This window comes from Elaeis guineensis, chromosome 7 (genome assembly GCF_000442705.2).
Source record: "Elaeis guineensis isolate ETL-2024a chromosome 7, EG11, whole genome shotgun sequence".
Classification (NCBI taxonomy): Eukaryota; Viridiplantae; Streptophyta; class Magnoliopsida; order Arecales; family Arecaceae; genus Elaeis; species Elaeis guineensis.
In genome coordinates, this window is record NC_025999.2 from 100,087,400 (window position 1) to 100,093,283 (window position 5,884).

At 35.7% G+C, this 5,884-nt stretch overlaps 1 long non-coding RNA gene across 4 annotated transcripts; it reads right to left on the reverse strand.

Annotated features, from left to right (window-relative positions):
- Nucleotides 1-677: 677 nt before the first annotated feature.
- Nucleotides 678-5,585, reverse strand: LOC105048067 (uncharacterized). 4 transcript variants are annotated; one of them, XR_012142532.1, is made up of 5 exons: nt 4,922-5,584; nt 3,506-3,617; nt 2,842-2,960; nt 2,523-2,703; nt 678-1,150 (listed from the first exon to the last, which is right to left on the reverse strand). It is a non-coding gene; the product is annotated as an uncharacterized lncRNA (long non-coding RNA). The 4 variants fall into 4 exon arrangements; XR_012142533.1 differs by lacking the exon at nt 2,842-2,960 and having other exon boundaries at nt 4,922-5,582; XR_012142531.1 differs by lacking the exons at nt 2,523-2,703; nt 2,842-2,960 and having other exon boundaries at nt 3,742-5,585.
- Between the last annotated feature and the right edge of the window lie 299 nt (nt 5,586-5,884).

Sequence of the window (5,884 nt, forward strand, 5' to 3'; positions counted from 1 at the left end):
GGGACAGTCTTGAAAGACTTTTTAAATGGATTCGATCCGGATGATGACTGAGGTATAGACTTGGATAGTCCAGAGCCAGAAGGAAACTGTTAAAAATCATGTGATTATGAAAGGAGAAATGAAAGATAAGACATGAAACAATTGTTGAACAAAAGTGTTTCACCTGTTAACATATGATGATGCATCTATTTTGACAAGACAAAATTTATGAATGTTTTCATTATTCTGGATATTGAACATGAGATTTTATATTTTATTGTTATTCTTTATTTTCAGACTATATTACTATATCAGTGTGATATGGGAATTCTTACTGGGCTGTAAAGCTCACACCCCTTCATCTTTCTTTTTCTTCTCAGAGTTACAGGATGACTTAGATTGGCTATGGCTTGGATTTACGAGTGAGCAGAAGGATAAATAGAATGTCATAGTATCTGATCAGAGAATTGAAGAAATTTAAATTATAATTATGCAAGGTTTTATGAATTATATTTGAAATTAATTGTTATGGATGTTAAGGTTGTAATATTTATTTTGACCTTGCATATTCTTTAGGGCTTGCTCTAAGGAGTGTGCGGCCATCACGTATCCGATCCGGATGTTGGGTTCGGAGCGTGACAGTTACCCTTTCTGCTTCTTGAATAACGAAATTCTAGAGCATTAAAAAAACATATTCCAAAAGGGAAAATGCTTACTACTAATCGCAAATGATAAAAAGGTTCCGCTTGTGTTCATGATGACACAATCATGCGCTGCGGAATGTACAGCCTCACTCTATTACACAGGTGGCTAAGTTCATGAGCCAAAATAAGACCAAATTCGATCTTCACCCTCATAACAATTGAGTTCTAGATATAAAATGAGAAAAACAAAATTTTGGAGGTGTCATTCAACAATCAAAATGCACCAACAAATCTCAAGCCTGAAATTTCTTCACCAGTATATCAGATAAAAACCACTCTCTTTCAAAGGAAATCTATTTTTTCCTCTGAACAAAATGCTCCAATTTACTCACCTGCGCTTTGTAGGCTGGCAGATAAATTGTGCATCGTGAAGTCCTACTCTTGGAACTCAATGTCCCCATTGTCGATAGACTGGTTTAAACAAAAGAAATTCCTTGACCCATGATAAAAATAAATTACCAACTCGCCTGCATAAGATGCAAATGAGAAATTGGTAAGCCAACTGATAAAAATAAACATGCAGAAGCAAGGTAAATGTATATGCAAATCAGCATCCCCAGAGGCCAGGTTCCTAATTGCTAGTAAAGCTCCAGTTGCTGCATTTCCTATTGCAACAGTAGCAAATGGGGGACCTGGTGGCATCTATATGTCAAACAAGCATTAATGATGCATTTCTTACATTAATCTGACAATGAATAAAAAGATTAACTACGGCTGTGCAATGCACAATAAAATTTATATACATACATATATATGTATTTATGTATGTATATAAGATCCAGTAGTGGGCCAACTTGGTCAGGACAATATTTCTTAACAAGATATTATGTGTTTTTCTGGTTTTTACTTTTTGGTAAACTATGCTGTTAGTCTATTTATTCACCAACTCATGAAATTCCAACATGTAGGTTCTAGATTTATTTTCGCCTGCCAAATGCATAACTTGGCCTGGTTATCGGTAACTTCATGCAGAAGGGGAAAAAAACAAGGTTCAAAAAATGGCCATTATAATGCTATAGTGGCCATTATAACAATTTTGGGTCTGCTAAGTTAAGTTGTTATACAAATAACAGGGAAAAAGATAATGGCCCACTCACACAAATAACAAAAGTAAAAGCCATTATGATCATTTTTCCGTTACTCTAAATAAAGTACTATTCCTTTTTAGATTTCAAACTTCACACATCAATTTCCCTCCGAAAGTAATAGTAGCCTGAAAATAATAATAAAATGATTGGAAAAAATAACACCATTGTTTTTCTGTTATTGCCTGTTATTTTCAGTTATAAGGTTTTTACAACGGTCATCGTAACAGTGATTATTTTAATACTAAAGAATTGAAATAGTACCTTTTGCAGAAAATAATGGCTATTATAACAGTTTCAATGGGGATCTGCTGTAATGAAATAAAAGCTTTAAAGAGAGGGCTGTCCCTTACTTGGACAGGACATCAGCTATTTAGTCACCCACAAGAATATTGATTCCTTTATATTCTATCTGATGTCAGCTCTTCAGCTTTTCCTTTTTAATAGGGTGAAGTTTTCATTGAAAATGAAAAGGGAAAAAAAATTTAAGTTTTGTCAGCCTTCACTATGATATATGCAAATTAAAGTATATATATTAAATCAAATCACATCAATGGTTGAGAATATAGAACTATTTAACTGATGTCTAGAGGTATTGGATTCAAAAGCAACAACACTCTGCTATTGACAAATTGCTATTCTTGATAATAACAACCATGATTGACTCATTTAGGAATTTAAACACCAACCAAATAAAGACAAACTTTTGATATGTACTAACATGCATCTTACTGTGCAGATAAAAGTATATTACATTGACAAGGACACCCCATGTACGCTCAAAGCTGGAAAATTTTTAACATGAAAACTTTCTTGTTCTTGAGTTCAACTGGGCATGCGACAAATGGCTGCACTCTCATAGGGCTTAAACTCCACAAGACTTGATAGATCTGCCCACAGTTCCCAAGTCCAAAACAGATTCTCCAAGAAAGTTGCTACAAATATTAATAGACATTTGTAAATTTTAGAGCACCAATAAACCCTCACATAATAACTTTAACAGTACATCCAATAGTTTCAAAAATATCCAAGTTAAAATCTCCATCAACAATTCAACACTGTCTCCAAATTACCACCATATCATAGGCAAATTTTTTCAATTCATAGTGAAAGTCCAAATAAAGAAACCAAAACTGAATCCCAAACTCTCCAGCACACAGCCCATAACCAAGTTTGCACTTCTCCTTAGCACCTAAAAAATGATAATAAAATAAAGTAATGAGCTAACAGCTTAGTCAGATACCTCTAACACCATAGCTGGATCAAGCATACAATGAAACTACTTAGATAAGTACAGATATTTCCACAAGTTCATAAAGAAAGCAATTCGAAGAAGAAAAAATTAAGTTAAAAGTTTCTAACTCATGCATAATCACATAATTGAAGCAGATAATTTTTCAAAACAACATTGAAATAGCTAGATTCAATAGAACTATTGAGCAACCAATAGATTCATGAAATTCCTAATATATATGTGTGCGTAAAGGAAACATCCCATTCTTTAGTCTTGGTGACTATGGTCACGATTAGCGTCGTGATAAGGCTTGAAACTGCATTTGGCCCTATGGTGTAGGTTTGAACTCATATTTAGCCTTCTAATAGAGGTCCAAAAGAAACAAATTTCTAAGCACATGTATGCCCATGATTGGCCCTACTGGCTAGACCCCTATCATAGTTGGAATAAAAAGTAACCATTACTTTGTAAAAATACACAACCACAAAGAAAGCAAGACTTACTTGGATTATCCTTATTGTAGAAACTTTAATTTGACAATCTATCCCTTGTTGCACAAGCTTCTCAAGGGTAACAACATCAAAGTGCTCACTCTCTACAGTCAACAACCTGCACCTATAAACAAAAGAGAACAGTTTTAGAAAGTATCTATCTAATGGAAAAGATATAAAGGCGCAATAAACTAAAATGAAATTTAAAAGATACCAATCCGTATTCAACATATTCATGAGAAACCCACCTTTTGCCAAATTCACAAACTGATTTGCCATCATCAAAACTCCCAACAAAATGTTATAGGACATTGCATTGGCTGGACCATTTTCGAGGACATCTATAGTCACTACTTTGACTAACGTTTGACTTGCTGCTTGGTACAGCAATCGACCTAGCTGACCTCCTACCAATACACTTAAAATTGTTTCCAGTACTCCATGAATCAGCATACCATCCTCTTTGAAACAGCAGCACAATGGATTTCAAAAAACACAATGAAATAGACAAAAATCACAGTGCATTAAATAATAATTATCAACAATTCATTATGGATCACATCACATACTACTTGCGCAACTCCATATTTATAACTAAAGTGAGATCTGATGCAAGCAACGAACTGTCAAATTGATTCTGAAAATCAGACATCTATGTAGATTATCACATGGCCGAAGCTCTCTTGGTATTTAAATTTCAAGAATTTCAAAAATTGCAAGCACATAACTCAAGAAAGAAAGAGGTTGATCAATTTCAGAATAAGTGGTCGGTTCATCTGATTTCCATATGCAATCATTAATCAACCATGAAGCAGCAACCATGAAGTAATAGAAAGATATTTGCACACAAACTTTCCCTCTGTAGATTGGATCCTTATCTTTCTACCCGAATAATCTCCCAAAGCCATCACAAACCCTCTGTAATACCTCACCTGAAAGAGGATTCTATAGGCCATTCACCTCCAAATAGGAAATCCTCAAGTACTTCTGAAACTATAAAATAGCTAAAAATAATCCTCAACGTGCCCTCCATTTTAAATTAAAAGAAAAAAAAAAAAACATCAGCTTTTAGTCTTTTACTACCCCATGAAGATTTCCAAGAAAGCAACGGAGAACCAAGTACTCGAATTTGAAAAGAAAAAAAAAAAAATCAATTTTTATCAGGCGAGAAGATTTCCAAGAAAGCTATACAGAGTAGAGTACTCAACGTACTCCAGAAAATTTTTAGAACTAAAAAAACAACTTTTAATGGGAAAGAAGATATATCCAAGTACTCAACATATTCAACCATTTGAAACAAGAAAGAAATTGATTTTGAGCGAGAAGATTTCGAAGAAGGAAAATACTAAAGATCACCCGCTATATAGAACGAAATAAAGAACATATTTAACCGTTTCTTATTAAAATTAGAGTGCTGCTGCCGGTCACCTGCTAATGATCACCGCTCCCTTCACCCGGATGACGATGTCGGGAAACGGTGCCGTACACGGGGGTTGGTGGTGTCAGTCGGCCCTTCTGCTGCTCAGCAACGTCCGCATCCCCCGATTAACTGAGCGGTCATGATGATCTCTAGCTTTTTCCTTGATAAACCTTTCCAGCAAGCAAGAAGACTTACAAGAAAGCTGGGTAGAACCAAAGACAACTATTCGGCATAATGCCAGAGCGACAATAAACCACCCCACCTAATGCCAAATTCTTGAATAAAAGTTCAAGCATAGTCGAATAAAGAAGCAGATCTCTCTGAAGTGGAACCCTCGTTCCGTGCACAGAAACCGGCGGATCGAGCGGAAGAAGATGGGAGCCGCAACATCGAAGAATCCCTCTAATCCGTCGAAGGAAACCCTAGCGCGTCGTTCCCGCAGGCGAAAGAGGGTTTCAGGGGAGTGGAGGGGTCGGAGAACAGGGGGAGGCGATCTCACTGGAAGGCAAGACACACAGAGGAGGCAAGCGTCGAGACCATTATCGGACCAGCGCCCGTCAAGAAGGGACGGAGGAGAACTGATGCATGAATTCCCACTCATTAGCGCGAGTTCGGATGAGGGTGCGCTCACCGCGGAAAGACAAGCAGATTTATATATAGCGTCTCCTCCCTGGTTCCTCCAAACGTTCATCCATGAGGAGTCGTTTGGTTGACGGAAAGATAATTCTTTTATTGAAATATTTTTTATATAAAATTAATTTTAAGAATATGATGTTTGAAAAATTATTTTAATATATTTAATTGATCTTTAAAAAATAATAATTTTATCCTATGTATTGATGTATATTTCCTATGTTTAGAAATTTTATCTTAAATTTATACTAATCTCGGTAAAGCCATTACTGCAACAAGTTACACCCATGTTTTGTTCATCAAGTGAACTTAAATCCAACTCTTGTCCTTGCCACAGA